This window comes from Crotalus tigris, unplaced genomic scaffold (assembly GCF_016545835.1).
Source record: "Crotalus tigris isolate CLP2741 ecotype Arizona unplaced genomic scaffold, ASM1654583v1 scf7180000024437.13266115, whole genome shotgun sequence".
Lineage (NCBI taxonomy): Eukaryota > Metazoa > Chordata > Lepidosauria > Squamata > Viperidae > Crotalus > Crotalus tigris.
Genome location: NW_024100606.1, coordinates 1,964,999 through 1,984,303, shown reverse-complemented (window position 1 = coordinate 1,984,303; position 19,305 = coordinate 1,964,999). Strand labels below are relative to the sequence as shown.

The window sequence follows — 19,305 nt, the reverse complement described above, 5'->3', positions numbered from 1 at the left end:
TTTTCGGGCCCAAATGACAAGAGAGACTGAGAATATTTGAATTTGCCAAATCAGTGTCAAAAGGATCAGCAGATCCAAGAGTCAATATGTTTCCAAACTTTTACTGGACAGTAAACTATGGCTATTTTCCAAGAAACGCACATAGAAAACAAAGAACAGAAACTCAGCAGATGCAAGATTCATGGCTATGACCTGTTGGGAGCCACCTACCACCACAGCTATGGTGTAGCTACATATATTAAAAGGAATATAGAGAAAGTCTCCTTACTGTCAGCCTCTACAAACAATATACATGAAATAGTTTCAAAAGCTAGGTGATCTAACAATAGTGAACATTTATAAACTACCTCTGACAGCATGGCCACAGCATGGCCTGAACATGGGCCACATCCAACAGTCTATGTGAGAACTTCAATAGCCATCATGTTAATTGGAAATACCACTCTATTGATGACAATGGCGAACTATTATCCACAACCAGACGGCCCAAACTGCAGCAAATGAAGTCCAGCTGATTTTCAATGCTAAAGACAAAGGCACAGTTAAATTCATGATATGGAATTAGAAAACAATCCAGGCTTGTGCTTCATCACAGAAGTCCCAAACTTACAGCCAGTCCCCATAAAAAGGAAAGTAATGGATATGAAGGGTTCTGGAAATTGACTAAATTTGTTTAGTCTAACTGTTGCTTTCTTGCTTTTTGTAATCAGCTTTTGCACCAGAGAAATCTCATGCAAGTGTGGGAAACATGCACATGGATGGGATATACTGAAGGAGGGAATAAGGGAATGTACAGGAATGATTGATGTCTTCCCTATGATGTAATGGCTCTATTGTCTGATTTTCATTGGCTAACAAGGTTTATAAAGCAATGCTACTAACTTTCTAAAGTGTGGCACTTCTGGACGTACTCTGTTAGCGTTCCAGATTGTTGGCCACCCAACTGCTTAATTTGATCAAATCAATGCTGCTTGATCAAGAAGTCTCTGCTTGGGTTAGCTGATTAGATTGATATGGTATCTCAAGTCTAAGTAAAGGATTGGGACCTTACGGATATATGCCCACACAGTCAATACTGTCCTATCTTGTTAAAAATTGGATTCCAATGTCCCCTAATTCACTCTACTGCTAGACCCAGATGGAACTTTCAAAAAGCCAATTAGCCTGAATTTGCTGAAAATCTTGATAAAACTATACAGTGGATTCCATTAAGTAGTCAGCACTATCATAGATTCACGAAAGCAATAATTGCCTAGGTGAAAAGAGATATACTTTGAGGATTTAGAAAAGAGTATATCTCAGGATGGAATGAAGAAACTGAAGGACTCTACTAGACCTTACTATAGAATGGTGATCTGGATTCTACCAGACCTTACTACAGGGTGGTGATCTGGAGATCGCTGATGTTCTTACACAACTTGAATGCAGTTTGACATAAAAAGTGGGAACAATATATAGAATCACTAAATTTCAGCAAATCTAGCAGAAAAGCTAGGAGCCTATTAAGGAAATTAGGTGGAGCTAGACAACCCGCACGACAAACACCCAATATAACTCCTGCCAAATACTCTCTTGAGTTATATCTCTCTTTAAAGCTCCAAGGATGAAAAGATACTCCAATCTCATCAAGAAAGTGCTTTCAACTTTTCAGTGATCAGGCTAAATGCTTTTTGAGTAATCTTGTCCCTTCTCTATAAAAGAAATTGACGCTGCAACTGGTAGTCTGAAATGTGATAAAGCACCAAACTTTGATGGCATTCATCCAGAAATCTTGATAAACTCTGGGAGACACACACAAATTTGGATTAGTATTTTCTTCTCAGATGTAATTTTCCAATAGCTGCCTCCCACCAGAATTAAAAAAAAAACTAAAATAATATCACTTCTAAGACCTGGCAAATCACAAGACAATACTGAAAGCTCCCGGCCATTCACCCTTTTGAGCTTGTGGTACAAACTTCTAGAAAGATTAATTAAACAGCATAGATGCCATAATAGATGAACATATGCCTGAAACAAGCTGGCTTCTGACCAGGTGCTAAGTGCAACAGGCTATATTGAAGCAGGATTCCAATGAAGCCTCAAAACCACGTCTGTATTTGTAGACCTAAATGAGGCATACAATTCAATTTGGAAGGGCAAGTTGTTATACAAATTGTGCCATATTGTCCCCTGCAAAAATCTCTGGTGACTAATTAATAACATATGAGTGATAAATTGTTCCAGGTAAAGGAGGAAAACATAAGTAAGGTAAGGTGATTAAACTATGGCCTCTGTAATGGCACCTACACTATTCAACTTATACATATCAGATATGTTGGTGACAAGCAACTGCAAATGTGGATATGCTGATGATTTGGCTATAGCAGTACAAGAAAAACACATGAAGGTGGCAGACAGCCTCCTGTCCAAAGATCTTAAAATGTTAGGAAAATTTTTCACTGACTGGAAACTCACTCCTAGCACCAGCAAAATGTGCTTCTATCTTAACAACAAACAAGCATATAAAACCCGAAGATCTACTTAAAGAACATCTTATTACCCTATAATCCCCATTCAAGGTACCTTTAAATAACATTAGAATGGACTCTCTCCTATAAGATACATCTATGGTGGCTGCAATCAATACTAGGAACAACATAAAACTATTATGTGGAACTAAATGGGGAGTTTCAGCTGCCACCCTCAGGTCATCAGCTACAAGGGTTGGTCTACTTGGCAGCAGAATACTGTGCCCCTGTATGGCTCAATAACTGCCATACTAATAAGTTAGATGCCAGACTCAATGACACCTTGAGGATTATAAGTGGATATATTAAAACCACTCCAGCGCTGGCTTCCTGTTCTGAGCCATATAGCACACCAACTTTACAAAGGCAAGATGCACTAGTGAGAGAATACAGAAAAATGTATGAACAACTCACTCCTGGTGTATGCCAATCTTCCTCATTTATCTGCAAGAAGACTCAAATCCAGGAAGACCCAAACTGGCATTTGCACATCTGTCCAGCAATTTTAATATCAATTCCCAATGGAAAGTTAAATGGGTCGCTGAATGCCCAGACATAGGCAGACCAATAAATGGCCCCACAATAAAGGTGCCAGGCTTTGAACTACCAGGTCAGCAAGGGACAATCCTGAATAAGATTTGCACCTGACACGTCATATGCTGGGACTCTCTGTATAAATGGGGCATAGAATCCTCCCCTCAATGTGATTGCAGGGTCCCACATCAAACTGTAGATCACATCATGATGGCTGTAAGTTGCGGGCATATACCGGTCCAGTATTTGATTTTTTATATATATAAACAATGCTGTGCTTCAGTGGTTAGATGGCCTAGATATTGATATTTGAACATAGATCATTTTAACATTTATATTTTATTGTGTTTAACTAATCTAGATGAAATGTTAATATATAATACTAGCCCAGGTATGATATGCCATATGCTAAATATATAACATGTACTGTATTGAGGTGAGTGTCAGAACTGTGCAACTAGTAGTACTATAAATCTTTATAACCCTTAATGGTTTCCTGCAGTGGTTCTCAAAATGTGATCTGTTCAGGAAATCTGCTAAGTCAAATAAATATTTTAAAATTTCTTAATGTCAAATACAGTAAATATCAATAGATATAACTACATAACAAAAAAGCTCTTTGGGGTCCACAATCATTTTTATGAATGTAAAGTGGTCCTGAGACCAAAATGTTTGAGAACCCCTATTTAGTGCAAGGCTGAAATAATGAAGCAATGGAATGAAGGAACAAATCCTTCTACTGCCTCCCAAATAAAGTATCAAACAATCCAGATGTTATTTGTGTTGCATATACAAGATGCAACAAAAACTAGGTCCCTTTGACAGATTATTATGTAATTTACATTAAATGTTCAAACTGGTTGTCATTATTTTCTAAACTTCCTTACTTGTTTGACACATGATTTTGAACAATGTACAGTAAAAGATATTAATAAAACATACTGTAATTGGCCTATAGGGCTTAACTTTTAATACACCCTGTATAAAAAAAGAAATGGAGAGACATCTTAAATAAACTAGTTTGCCCCCTCTAGTATTAAAAAAGTCTTATATCTGAAAAGTTTTTGCCTGCTGCAAATGTAATTGATTGGTATAATATCCTTGTGATTCAGGCAGGAAGATGTTGGAAAAGATAATCAAGCAACAAATCTGCGAACACCTAGAACAGGAGTGTCAAACTGCCAGCCCACTGGCTGGTTTCATCATACCAGAGCTGCGCCCACCCCATTGCCAGCAATGGCAAAAAAGCTCTGATATGTTGCGCAATGTCACGTGACGTCGCGAGTTTGACATGTCTGACCTAGAAGCAAGCAAGTTATAACCTGTAGCCAACATGGGTTGATCAAAAATAGATAATGCCAAACAAATCTGATTTCATTCTTCCACAAAGTGACTAAGTTAGTGGCTCAGCAAAATGCTGTGGACATAGTTTATTTAAATTTCAGTAAAGCATTTGATAAAATAGACCACAACCTAATTTTTGGCAAGCTAGAAAAATGTGGGATAGATAGCACCACCAATAGATGGGTTTGTAATTGGCTGACAAATTGTACTCAACATGTAGTCCTCAATTGAATTACGGCTACATGGAGGAAAGTAAGCAGTGGGGTACCCCAAGGTTCCATTTTGGATTCAATGCTCTTCAATATCTTCATAAACAATTTAGACGAGGGAATAGAAGGGGACAAACGTACAGACAATACTTAGCTGGCAGGAAGACAAGCTCAAGATCTAAAAAGATCTTGAGAGACTTGAACACTGGGCTCTCTCTAACAAAATGAAATTTAAAGTAGATAAAGGTTTTACACTTAGGCAAGAAAAACCAATTGTATAGGTAAAGACTAGATGAAACTTGGCTTAATGCCAATAACTGTTAAAGGGGATCTTGGAGTCCTAATGGACTATCACTTAAATATAAGCCAATAATGTGAGGCAGCAGCCAAAAAAGTCAATGCAATCCTAGGCTGCATTAATAAAGAGATAGAATCAAGATCACATGAAGCTATAGTACTGCTTTACAAAGTCTTAGTAAGACCACACTTGGAATACTGGATCCAGTTTCGGTCACCACCATATAAAAAATTATGTTGAGAATCTGGAAAGAGTGCAGAGAAGAGCAACAAGAATAAGAGGACTGGAAGCCAAAACTTACAAAGAACAGTTACAGAAATTGGGCAGTCTAATGAAAAGAAGGACTAGGGGCAGACATGTCAAACTCACGACGTCACGTGACATCACACAACAAATCAGGACAGTTTTGCCATTGCGAGCAATGGGGTGGGCGCGGCTTCCGGATGACACGTCCGGCCCGTGGGCCAGCGGTTTCACACCCCTGGACTAGAGGAAACATGATAGTAGTGTTCCAATATTTGAGGGGTTCCTACAAAGATGTGGGGGGTCAAATTATTTTCCAAAGTAACCAAAGGCAAGACAAGAAACAGTGGATGGAAACTAACCAAGGAGAGAAACAACCTAGAACTAAAAAAATTTCCTAATGGTGAGTGCAATCAGCCAATGGAACAACTTGCTTCAGAAGTTGTGGGTGCTCCATCAGTGGAGGCTTTCAAAAAGAGACTGGACAGCCAATTATCTAAAATGATATATAGGGTTTCCTGCTCAAGCAGAGGACTAGAAGACCTCCAAGGTCCCTTCCAACTCTATTATTTTCTCTGTTCTATGAGCTGGAAGAGTTGTGGTTACATAAATTTGCAGAAGTAACTATCAACCATCAATCAATAACCTAATCCTAATCTAACCTTAACCCATGGTGGGAGGGGGGAGAAAAATGTGAGATAGCCAAAATAAATTAATGCAGCCCACGGATACATGAAATTCACTGGCAGATACCTTCATTACAGTACCTTGAAAAAAGTCTTCATACGTTATGACACATTGGGGCTTAGAAAGCAAATGAGTGACGATAGATTTGAATTTTGCAGAAAGAATTGCTCCATTCCTGCTGCAGCTCTATGATTGGTTGATGTTTTTTACACCAGTTACTAATGTGGAAAAGAATGATTTTCTTTATATGATAATTTGTAACAGGAGCATAGATATTTAATGATAGATCACAACTAGGCAAAGCTCTTGATTATTTCCTATTGACTTTTAACAATCCCACAGTAAATATCCTGGATGATCTACCCCTAATTTGCCCCTTCAGGCCTTCTAATAGCACATCCATCGCTGCTGTAAATTGACTTTGCTTCTGATTGTCTTATTCTTTTTCTTTCCTTTGTTCTCAGCATAATGGGCTTCTCAAGAAAGCAAATTCTTCATGTAATGTGTCCAAAATATAATTTGGGCCTGATTATTTCTGCCTCAAGTAAGAAGTCTAAAATTGATTGGTTACAGGATCTATTTGTTTATTTATCCTTGGCATTTTTAGTTTTCTCCAATATTAAATTTCCAAAGTGTCAAAACTCTTACTTTGTCTCTTCTAGTTTTCTCTTTCAGGGCCTGTGATACAGAAAATCATTGCGTGCATGTTTCTAACATGGAAGTTATAGACCCGTCATGCCATCTTAATATTCTCTATTAAATGTGTATAGTCAGTTTTCACTTCCGCTTAGGGAAGACAAAGACCAAAATGTCCAAATCAGAAAGTCAGGAGACAGGCAGGCTATAGCCCGAACGATTTAAAAGAAATCACGAACTGTTTCAGCAATCAGTCTGAAAAGAGGCGGGATTAGAAGGACTTTGAGGGACAGATCACGCAAGAGTCTATATGAATGACGTAATTGCTCTTAGAAGCGAATGGTCCACCGGCTTTCTCTTGAAGATTTGGGGATTGGTTTTTTATGTTTTCTTCTTCAGCTTCCCCCGCGCGGGAGCAGCTGTAAGAGGCGGGCTTTCACGCTAATGGGAGGATGTGATTGCGCGACGGGCGAGGCGGGGGCGTAACCGGTTGTCCTCTTCCCTTCTCCGTGGCATTCACTTTCTTCACAGTCTCAGCTGAACTGCGGAGGAGGCTGCAAGTGGTCGCGTGGGTTCTCTGTCTCCTTCCCCCGACAGGTGGGTTTTTGCTCTGCGCCACCATTCGCCTTTTAAAGGGCTGATTTTGGCGGATCCCTGTTTTTGCTGTCAGAAATGACTCTTGAGTTGGACGGAGAGGAGCGATGCGGCTTCTTCAGACAATTCTTTTTTTCTCAGTCTCTTGGGTTGTCTTCTACTTCGCTTAACTGCCCCTAGAGTTTCTTTTCCACTGTCCCGTTTAACATCAGTTCGGAATCCCGCGCTTCTGAGCGCCCCGGGAGGAGGAGTTAAAATTCGAAGGGAAGTTAACAGCATCTGAGAATCAGCCTGCTTTCTGCTTCTTTCGAGAGGTTTTGCTGTTTGCTTGGTCCTTTTCCCCCAAATCCCCAGACGTTGCAGTTGCTGCAATCCGATGCCATAGCTTGCCCTCCACCCCCGCAAGTTTTCTGTACTGAGTTGTATCTGATCTAAGTTAGCAAGTTCCTTCCCGCAAAACAAAAACCTATTCATGATATTATACTGTATGGGAGTTCTAAAAGTCGTATTTCACTCGTAAACTTTCATTTTCCCATTGCTTCTCTCTCGGTTTTATACAGGAAAATCGTATGTGCGCAGTGGCCTTTTGGTGGTCACGCACTACGAACTAGAAAAATGTCTCTCTGAAGGTTCTCTGTCTCATTCTGGCAGAACCAGCAGATTCAGATTCTCACCTACTCTTAGTCTGGGGTCAGCTCTTGAATCTTGCGATCTCTGAGCCTAAGCATTGTATGCATTAAAAGAATACATTATAGTGTAGGCCGGGGTGGGGAAAATATTTGAGCATGAAGAGATTGGACAACCATTTGTCTGAAATGTGAAGGGTGTCCTGCCAGGGGTTTCAACTAGAAGACCTCCAAGGTCCCTTCCAACTCTGTTATTCTGTTGGTTCTGTTCTAATTGAATATAAAGTAAAATCAAGCTGTGAAATCAATAGCTATAGCATAAAAGGAACTATATCTGAAAAACTATAAGGATAATGCTCATAGGGCTAAAGTTGTAAATTTACTATAAAAGTAGTCTTTGTACTGTGTCATCTAGAAAACTAAAAGAACAAGTTGTGGTAACAAAACCTGTACAACTAATTACTAATATGTGTCTTTCTGTCTTTCTGTCCCACTGTGTATGAATGCATTTGTGTGCATTCATGTGCACATGCGCGCAAACACACACACATACTTCAATTCAATGATAGACTATCTCTCTCTTGAAACTTCAAAGGCATCATATTTATTAACTGCATTTACGGTACATTCCCAGGTTCCTTTTGCATATCTTGTTTGTTAAATCTTTTTATCTTTCTCCATGATTTGCCTTGATCCAATAGTTTCTGATGAGCTTTCAAATAATAAACATATTTATCCCCAGGCCCGGAGATATAATATTTATAAAGACATTTATGCTTCAGACTCCAGTTTCATTTACAAGAGTTCTACTTGAATTATACCCCCTCCCCCAGGAAAAACCAAACAAAACCTCTTAAAAGTAATTGTTTTAAAAAAATCTGAAATATAGAAAAACTTATCAAGAGAAAATGTTTTCAGTTTCTGTACAAATGAATTGAAGAGAAGATAAATGGATTTCTTAGGTCAGAGCTCCACATTTCTGGTAATGGTGACAAATACTGTGTTTATTATTTGGCAAAAAAAAAAAAAGTCCTCACAAGTTGGAGTTGAAAAAATGGGTAAAGATATTCCTCACTTGCAGAGAACTTTTGTGTATAAAGGAGATAATTTCTGTTCATTGCATTCTTGTAGGTTCATATTTAAAGAGGAAAGCTGAGTCTGGCTACCTTGCAGAAGGCAGCTATGACAGAATCTTTTTCTCTTTTTCCCAGCTTCAGAATTGATTTTCTGGAAGAGAAAAATGATATTTTGATTGGCATCATATGAACATTCAGGCCTAGTTCACATAGCATGACAAACTATAATATTCATTTGATTTGGGCTCAGTGTGTTGCCAAAATTCAACCACTTGTGGCTTCTTCAGTAAGCAATGGTTTAGTACAAAATAAATGCAGCCACAAAACATTAGTTCTTAGCTATTATTCAAAGCCAACTGCCGTCCACAGGCTGGTAAAGGGTCCTGATGACAAAAAGAAAAATTGGCTGTTAATGATTGCAAAGTTGATTATAGTTTGTGACACTGACTCCACAATAGCAGTGTTTCTTCATATCCCATTAACAATCAATTCCCTATACTTTCCTTGGCAATCATGAGGATGTGTTTGCCATTGCCACCTTCTTCTTGGTTGAGGGTTGACCCAGGATCATCCAACTAGCTTTGTATCTAAGGCAGGACTAAAACTCATAGTCCTGCAGTTTCTTATGCTTTAATCATACATCATCTTTACAAAAACATTACTCTTGAATATTGAACTATTACATAAATATGTCTTGTCCTACTTTCTCTTTTTTCATCAAGAATTTATTCCTCTTGCGGAGATATGATTGTTTGAAATATTTTTTTCACCATTCCAAAATAAAATATCCAATTTGTAGAAAAAATGAGTTCATTTGTTTAATTTATAATTGCTAAAAGAAATTTTCTAACCCACTTAACCATACATTCTTCTACTCACTCATGAAAATTTAATCTGGAAATACATCCCACAAAACTAAAAATAGGTGAATTGTCATTTGTAGAGTTCAGTATGATGCTTTCCTGCCTTTCTTCCTTTATCTCTTTTTTATAACTTTTTTTGTTTTAAAAGAAATGCAGATATTTTGTTTTGCTAATTTTGAAGAAAAAGTTTGAAAGCATATAAAAAATTTCTTGTTAGATATAGTGACCTCTTTGTTTACAAAATTTTGTAAAACCAAATAATTGTTGAAAGTAATGCTGTTATGGAAAATGTGTGGTAAACACTAAAAAACCACAAAGGGACAGAGCAAAGTTCTGTGGTCAGGCACAGAAACTTTAATTGCTTGCACACCTTGTTTTTCTTTCCATATTTCTAAGACCACTCACTCTCATTCCATCCCAAGGCAGTTGTATAAGATAGAAAGGAAGAAAAAAACATAAAACAATCAGCCCAGATAGCTGGAAGACAACATTAGGGTTGTATAAAAGAAGTGTGTGTATCTAGTTAACAGAAGTTAGATCCAAATAAGCCTGAATAGCATCCTTTTTCTCCCAAGATAACTAGAGCTTCCTCCCTTCAAATATTCCATAAACCTCTTTAAGAACTTATAGAATACTCTCCTTCCAGCAATTTGGTGGGACATCCACCCTTTTAGCCTTCCCAAAGGAAGATAGACTAAAGTAGAAGAAATAGAATGAAGCTAATAAGATGCAGAGTATCCTAATAGGATGGTTAAGGCTCAGAGTTTGTTTTGTTTTATTTTTGTTCGATTATTTTATAGCAGTGGTTCTCAACCTTTCTAATGCCGCGACCCCATAATACAGTTCCCCATGTTATGGTGACCCCCAACCACTTATACATCACCGGGTGCCAGGGGCGTGGCCAAAGAAAAAGGCAAAAGTAGTGGACAGCCTTGTTTGGTGACCCCCGTGAAATGGTCGTTCGGCCCCAAATGGGGTCCTGACCCACAGGTTGAGAACCACTGTTTTATAGTTACTGGCATTACTATTTTTATGAGCCATCCAGAGTTTATGGTCAGGATGTTTCTGCCAATTTTTTGACTTCTGTTAGTATGGTTCTAGTTGCCCATTCAGTTTTCTTTTTTTATATTTTATATGGCAGTGGTGGCAAACCTATGGCATGGGTGCCAGAGGTGGCACTCAGAGACCTCTCTGTGGGCACGCGCGCCGTCACCCCAGTCCTAGGCCTTCAGCTGGGTTTTATAAAACCTTTTTGCTTTAGGCTTCTGCCACTATGTACAAAAAAAAAAAAAGGTTTAATCAGTCAATTTCAACTTCTCGCAGAAAAAAAAAGATCTTGCAAAGTTGGAATTGATCGATTGAACTTTTTAATCCCACCCAGTCTGCCATTACCACCGCAGCCACGCCCACCCAATTGGCCACACCCAGCCAATGGGCCACACACACCTGGCACTTTACGATGCATAAGTGGGTTTTGGGTTGCAGTTTGGGCACTCAGTCTTTTAAAGGTTCGCCATCACTGTTATATGGTTTTCTATATGTTTCCTATTCCTCAGTTAGACTTGGAATTCAGTACACATCTGTGAGCTGATGTTAGAGGTTCAAAATATTTTAAATTTGTTGTATTAAACCACTTATGACTAGAAGAGACATCTATTGCATCCCCCTCTTCCTTTGTGGTAATTGAGCTTTTCCTCAGTTTAATCAAAGATCCCCCTTTCCTGTATGCTGTAGTGTAGTGGCCTCATCTCATCCTGTATATATTATTTATTATTTTTAACAATAGAAATTCTGGTTTTATGATTCTTCAGAGTTATACTGAAGTAAGACTAGCTTTTATTAAACATTTTTCCTTGTAGTTGGTGTAGTACAGGTTGTCTTCTACTTATAGCAGTTCATTTAGTGACCATTTAAAGTTACAATGGCACTAAAAAAGTGACTTATGACCATTTTTCACATCTGTGACCATTGCAGCATCCCCATGGTCACATGGTCAAAATTCAGACACTTAGCAACTGACTCACATTTATGACGGTTACAGTGACCCAGGGTCATGTGATCATCTTTGAGACTTTCTGAGAAGCAAAGTCACTGGGGAAGCCAGATTCACTTAACATCTATGTTGTTAACTTAACAACTGCACTGATTCACATAATAACTGTGACAAGAAAGATTGTAAAATGGGACAAAATTCAGTTAACAACTCTTGCTTAGTCACAGAAATCTTGGGCTCAATTATGGTCGTAAGTTGAGAACTATCTGTATTATCCTGCATAATTATTCAGATACTCCTCTATTTGTGCCTTTTATAACTGTATCCATTGCAGAGCTTATAGCAAAAGAGAGTTCCTGTAGCCTCCAGGATGTCTTCAGTACCTTTTCTGACTTCCATCAAGCATTGTTCATATAATATAGTTCTCAGCCAAAGGAATAATTTGTTTATTAAATAATATCAGAGACATTCAAGATCAGAATGTTGAACCTGAACTTATGTTTGCAAGTTAATTTTGGTAGGCAAGTTACACTCCTTCTGGCTAAAAGGAGAACACTAAAGGAGGCAGATTCCTTGAAGTAGAATTCAGGAATAGTTAAGAGTGATGTGCATATCTGTAGTCAATATGGCAAAATCGGAAGGGAAAGACCAGGATCTCTTGAATCTAGCCTCATCCTATATGAAAAAGGTTCCCAGATGCCACATCCATATAGTGTGACATCCTGAGAACAAGTAATCTAATGCAGCTCTTTTTGAACATGATTGGATCTTCCAATTGATTCAGAAACATAATCTATCCTTCAGAAAGCAATTAAATGTGCCTTTTTACTTAATCATGAATCAAAAGCTGCACTGGCAACAGAGATACAAGAGAAAGATTGAAATGAAGACAGTAGCTTGTTTTATTTTCTGAAGAAGATCAATAGATATGAGGTATTACAATGACACATCTTCATCTTAATTTTAGGAAAATTTTTAGGATTTTAGGAAAAAAACTATGTCTATAATAATAATAAAGTTGGAAGGGACCTTGGAGGTCATCGAGTCCAACCCCCTGCTCAGGCAGGAAACCCTACACCATTTTGGACAGATGGCTGTCCAGTCTCTTCTTAAAAACTTCCAGTGTTGGAGCATTCACCACTTCTGGAGGCAGGTTGTTCCATTGGTTACTTGTTCTAACTGTCAGGAAGTTTCTCCTTAGTTCTAGGTTGCTTTTCTCCTTGATTAGTTTCCATCCGTTGCTTCTTGTCCTGCCTTCAGGTGCCTTGGAAAATAGCTTGACTCCCTCTTCTTTGTAGCAGCCCCTGAGATATTGGAACACTGCTATAGAAGTATTGAATACACTGTCCTAAAGCATCCATACTTTTGTGTAGTATTAATTTCTCACTTTTGCCAAATAAGGTGAACTGAGAATTATGATTATTATTTAATTAATTTTGTTATCTAGCTGTTATTATTTTTATAAGTAACTCTAGTCGGTGAACATAGATGATACTTCTTTTTCCTCCTATTGTTACCAAAGCAACATAAAATGATGTATGTATGTCAGAAGAAAAACAAAATTTGATTAAATGTGCCAAGATTGAGTTATGAAGTATGTTGTAAAAGAGGAAGAATAGATAGGGTCAGGAACAAATAGATATTTGTAATAGGAACAAATATTACAAAACAAATATTTGCAAAATAAATAATTTATATATTGAATTGCAAACTAATATGTGAAGAAAGGATAGATTTGAAAAATGAGAAAATTGGGCTGGCTTGGAATTGATGAGATCCTGAAGCACAGAGTAGCCAGCAACATAATATTCAATGAGATAAAAGTTTCACAGTTATTTAATTTGGATTCCATCAACATGGGATCAACCATTTGTGATTAATGGGTTCTAATGTGATCGGTGACTAGTGGACTAGTAGAAATATTAGTCTTTGGGGCTCATTATAAAGCTTAGGCAAGTTCATAAAAATGTAATGGTTCATCAAGTAAATGGTCTCATGCCAATTCACAATTGCTGAAGCTTAGTGTTAAGCTCCTTGATAAATCCTCAGTTTGTCTTCAACTTGCTTAGAGGTTCTCAGACATTCAGCCCAAATAGAGAAGTATCTTTATTGCATGCCAAGGCAATAAAGGCGTACAAAGTTGATTGTTTCTGTCTTTGTTAGGGTTGCAAATTTCCTCTTTTACCCAGGGCACTTCACAAAGTCCTTGTCTTTTCTCCCTATATGTTTCAGCAAAATGTATTGTCTGTGTACCTGACAGCTCTGCCCTGTGAATTTCTGGCTTTTGCAGAACCCTGCATAAATATATTTAAATGTAAAATCTAAAAATAAAAAAGTATGCAGAGCAAAAGAATATACGTTAAATCCACTTAATATCACAAGTTGAATCAATACTGCTCCAGCTGAAGTTTCATTTTAAAAAGTCAATTTTATATTGAAAGCATTTCCAGTATTGTACTTCTATAGCAGTGTTTGCAATAAATCTGCAGTAAAACTTGGCCTGGGTTTTGTTTTGGAGATTTTAATTTTGTTTATAGAAATTAAAAGGCTGTTTTCCCATTTATAAGGTTCAACAGTCATTCCCAGTCCTCGACTTAACAGCGGGGTAGTCTATGCTTTGGGTGTAGGATGAGTCATTAGTGGCTCACATTTTTTTCTTCAAGTTACATTTAAATAGCAGCAGGAGTTGCAGAAGGCTGTGTCCGAAAGCGTGGGTGTAGAGGAAGCACTAAATTTTGTTGAGAACTGGCCTGTAGCATTTGCTGCAAGGCTGTGCAGGCTGCATTTTAAGGTTCACATATCTAATCATCTCTGGTGATTCATCCTGTCTGGGTCTATGGCTTGCCAAGTTCCAAGAGGATCTTTAGAGCATATTTGCAACTGTGGAATCCTCATTTACCTGAGGATTAACTTCTTTGGGTACCTCTTAAACTGTGCCGGCTTCTCTGTAGTAGTTTCTTGAATGGCCTGGGCCTCCCCAATATTATTCAAGGCACATAACTGTACTTTCTCATTAATATGCTCAAAGAATCCTGGCAATAGCTTCAGCATTTTTTAAATAGTTCTTTTTAAACACATTTTCTTCACCTATTTCAAAACTGAATTCAAAAGGAAAATTCTTTGGCTAGTCTTGAAATACTTTCTGAAGTATTTAGCTTTTGCGTTTACTACATTGGGCAGAATTTGCTTTAAAGGATTTCTGGAAGATTTTGTTTTAAATCTGCTTTGTGAACATGATTGTCTACATAAGCATAGACTTAGTAGACAGAATGTCAGCCTATTGGTTTTTTCCAATTCTGAAGATAATTTAAGTGATACAAAATAGTTGGAAATCAACTATGCTTAGAATAGAGGAATATGCTTAGAATTAAGGGATAGAATGTCTTTGAGCAATGTCAAAAATAACAGAAAATCAGGAGGGTTGAAGCCAACTTCACTCCAGGGGGATATGAGGTTCCAAACAGTAACAACAATAGAAAAGTTCTTCTCCTGCACCCTTCCAGCTGGAACATCCTGGCCTGCAGCATGCTTTCTCTGCCTTTAAAGGTGATTATATATACTTTATTGCATCCCAAAGTAAATTGGCAGCCAGTACAGCTCAGGGAGCAGTGGTGTTACATGGGGCGCTCTTGGGACCCCAAGAACTGTCCATGCTGCTGCACTCTGCACCAGGCGTAGTTTCCAAAGACCCTTCAAGGGTTGCTCTATGTAGAGCACATTGCAGTAATCAACCATGAGATGACTAGGCTTGAATAAGTGAGCATGAGAACTCCTAATGCAGAAGTGGCCACAATTTATGCACAACGTGAAAGTGTCCAAAGGTTCTCTTGCTGTGACTGCCACTACTCTTTGAGCAGGAATCAGAAGTCCAAAAGAACCTCCAGGTTGTGGACTGGATGCATCTTGGAGTAGTGCCACTCCATCCAGCACTAAATACTTCAAAGTCTCGGATTTTGGGGCTTCATGCATTCAAAGTCACTTGGTCTTGCCAGGGTTTAGCTGAAGCCTTTTGTGGCCCCTCCAGGCCCCACAGTCTCCAGGCACTGCAAGAGGGCAGTCACAGCATCACTTAGCTCTCAGGGGTACTACATACTGTAGATATTTCAACCCATGGTGATGGGTGAACTCAATAAATATCAATGAAGAACAAGCATATTTCATTGTAATTGTCTATACATTTTCCATGTTTATAAGCAGTTTTTTCATAATATGGTGGAGTTAAGAGGGGAGCCAAGCTTAGAATCCTTGCATTGCAGGAAGCGACAAAGGCCTGACCTTCCCCAGAATCCTTGAAGCCTATCTGACCTTTCCATAGGGAAAGGCAGTCTGATGGGATATTTGTATTATAGATTAAAGGTCCCCAACCTTTTGGGCACCAGAGACAGGTTATGTGGAGAGACGTTTTTTGCAGTTTTGTATGCTGCCTGCATTTTGCAGATGGGGCTTTGCTTCTTTTTCTGACTGGTTGCTGGCATGCCGCAGCCCAGTACTGGTCCACAGACCGAAGGTTGGGGACCCCTATTATAGATGACTAATGCTATGTTTCTGCTTGAGACTATTTATGAGTGGTTTGGGTTACTTGTGTGTAAAGCAGGCAGCATTGAATAAATGGATTCATAAATTTATATTTGTAGTATTGAAGAATTTATCTGCTACCAATGCTGTAAAAATGGCATGAATAACCCATTAGTATAGCCCAGACATTGGTTTCTATATAACAAATGTGTATAGTTCAAAACAATATTTGAAAATATGAAATATCATCACAATTAAATTAGCAACTGTAAGTAGAATTCCTAAAACTTAAACACGGAAGGAGGCTTAGAAGGTAAATCGTGGTTGTATTTTCATATGAACGATTAGGTGTGTAAAATTGTAAACAATTTGCTGTTATTTTTGACATTGCTGAAAGATATTTTATTTTTTAATTCTAAGTATGCATATCTTGATTCCTAATTATTTTAGATCAATACTTAAGAAGTGAAAGGTACTATAGCTGCCATTTATTATTTTTAAGATGATAATGGGATGATCTGCTAGGTTTTTTTGATGTTAAAAAGGCATTAACAACCTGGTTGTATTTAGTTTTTTCACCTCAAAAAATTAGTACAAAAATAAAATAAGGCCCTCTGGAAAAAAAGTGAACAAAAATGCATATTGGAGAAATGTTTTTAAAGCTAATCTTAAAGTAGTTTAAGAATTAAATGCATAATACTTTAGAGAAGGATGCATGTAGTATGATGCAACATAGAGTATGTGACACTGTCATGGAATAATTTGGACTGATCTAAACACTTTTATGGTAGACCTTTGAGCTATATCAGAAACAGAATGGACCAGCAGGGCTGCTTATTCCTGATATAGGCAAATATTCTGCCTTCAGTTTGGGCTAATTAGAAAGGCTTTATACTTTTGTAGCATGTCCGTGATTTGAATTATAGTTAATGCCAAGCAAATGTGGAGCATATGTTTCCCTCAGTGAACACAGATCATGCTTATAGAGAACTTCAGAATGTTCAAATGATTCATAAAACCAAGAAAATCAGGAAGGCCTGGAACATGCAGATATCAACTTTGGTTTGTGGAAATCTAGACAGCCCATCGTTTATGGTTCTTCCATAAACGAATTCAGTTAAAAATTATTTTCTCTTTCCTGTTTTGCTTCATGAAAATAAACATTGATATCTTATCTAATTGAAGCAAATCCCTTGAGACCATGAGCCTAACTGGGGGCAATATCACAAATTGGTTTTGTTTTTGAGATGCAACATCCTTCTGTTCTTTAAAAAGGAAAGGTGTCTGCAAGATGCGACTGAAAATTGTGGCTTCTGAAATGTTAGAAAAGGCTTTCTGAGCAGCCACCTGAAGCTAGGGAAGAGAGAAGTCATTTAATCTACTGAGAGAGCATTGTTTGTGTGGGATCCAGAACGTGGGCGTTCTTTACAAGAAAAGGGTTGGCTGCTGAAACAAGCAAAAGCAAGCCCTCAGCCAAGAGTGCAACTACTATATGTAAAATCAAACCACCTCAAGCAAATGCAAAAAAGGAGACTAAGAGTAGCGTCCATGAAATAATAAATTTAACAAAGTCAAGGTGGTGGCAAAGATAGGAAGGCACATAAGTTCCTTTTGTAGCAAAACCCATTTTATTTTTCCTTTGGTGGATTTCTGCTTTAGGATAGAGATGAGGAGGTACTTTTTGGCAAGGATCTTCTGTAATCTGGGTTTGAAGTGAGCTATCTGAATATTTGCTTTACCTGCTGCTGTGTTTTGTACTGCATTGTGTAACAAGCCATTTTGACCAATTTTTAAAAATAGGAAATAGGTAACTTTAGAGAAGGAGTCCTATCAAAATATAAAAAGTTCCTAGGTATAAAAGACAAGCTGGGATCTTAATTAGAAAGGACTTGCTTAGTTCCATAGAGGAAGGTGACAGTTATAAGCTCCTCGATGGAATCTGGGTTATATAGGGATTCCCAGCTTGTACTGATGAGTAAGGGTTAGTGGTTTGCCATTGCTTTTTTTCTAGGGCTGAAAAGACTGATTGGCCCAAATTCACCCAGAAATTCACCTTAGTCACACCTAAGGCAGGACTAGAATTCGCAGTCTCCCAATTTCTAGCTTGGTGCCTTTAATTATTACACCAGATTGGTTCTTCTTATATGCTTAGATCAGTTCACCAATATTTTCTTCTGCAAAATGGTATATGTGCTCATTGCCTGTGATTCTCAGACCAATAATAAACAATTGAGACTATGGTTATCATATCTTTTAATGATAGGCCCTTCCCTCTGCGTGGGCAGCTGTATTGACAGAAGGAGGGCCACATAAAACATGGGAGTGCTTGGAAAAGACTCAAGACTTATATGTGGTGTGTATCATCTATTTAAAAAACAAAACAGCTTTAGGGGAAAATAGCCTAAAACAAATAGAAGAGTTTGTGTGTGTGTGTGGGGTCTCTTATGGAGGAAAGCCAAAGGGGGATGAAGTATATATGCTAGGCCTGTAAATCCCTTAAATGAGTTTCAAATGCAGCCCCACCCTTCCTGGCTAGCCAATATTTCTGAAGATCTCTCTGCGTTCCTTCAAGTACAGGAAACAATTTCTCATCTACCTCGCCTGGGTGGCAGGAAACTTTACCTTGCATGCCTCACCCCAGCAGACTTTAAAGTCCAAGATTTCTGTCTTCCAGAAAATTTCAAGATGCCATGATCAAAACAGAAGCAAAGTTCCTTTCTTGGCTTCCAGCCTTGCAAAACAAAAAGAGGATCCTTGCCAGAGAAAGATACTGGAACCTGAGCACGAAGGCAGGCCCATTTAGCTGTAGTTGCATCTCAAAAAGCCATGCCCTCCTAGTTAATTATTTTATAATATGTATAAGTAAAAAAATATTGGGTTCTTTATACTAAAGTAGTTTTTAATGTTCCTTTTTAATTGTCACAAAGATTTCCTAATTACTTCAAGAAAGAAAATTCCACCAGAAAAAAAGAAAATTGAAACTCAAATGTCTGTGTTCGTTTGTGAATATCAAATAGTATAAAAATGTATACATGGACATTTAATGTCGTTCCCAGTTACTGTTAATATCTTTTGAAAGAGATTCTGTAATGGGTGTGATCTTTCTGAAAAGTTGCTCTCTTTAATTTGACGTAACACATCTCTGCAAAAATGTAAAGACAAATTCTTGGCAACAAC

The 19,305-nt window shown here is 38.0% G+C and overlaps 1 protein-coding gene across 1 annotated transcript in view; it reads left to right on the top strand.

Annotated features, from left to right (window-relative positions):
• Window positions 1-6,939: 6,939 nt before the first annotated feature.
• MAP3K14 (mitogen-activated protein kinase kinase kinase 14) overlaps window positions 6,940-19,305 on the top strand; it is a 52,663-nt gene continuing 40,297 nt past the window's right edge. Inside the window, exon 1 of the mRNA XM_039331327.1 lies at window positions 6,940-7,058. The gene's annotated coding sequence lies outside the window, so the exon portion shown is untranslated. The remainder of the gene's footprint in view (window positions 7,059-19,305) is intronic.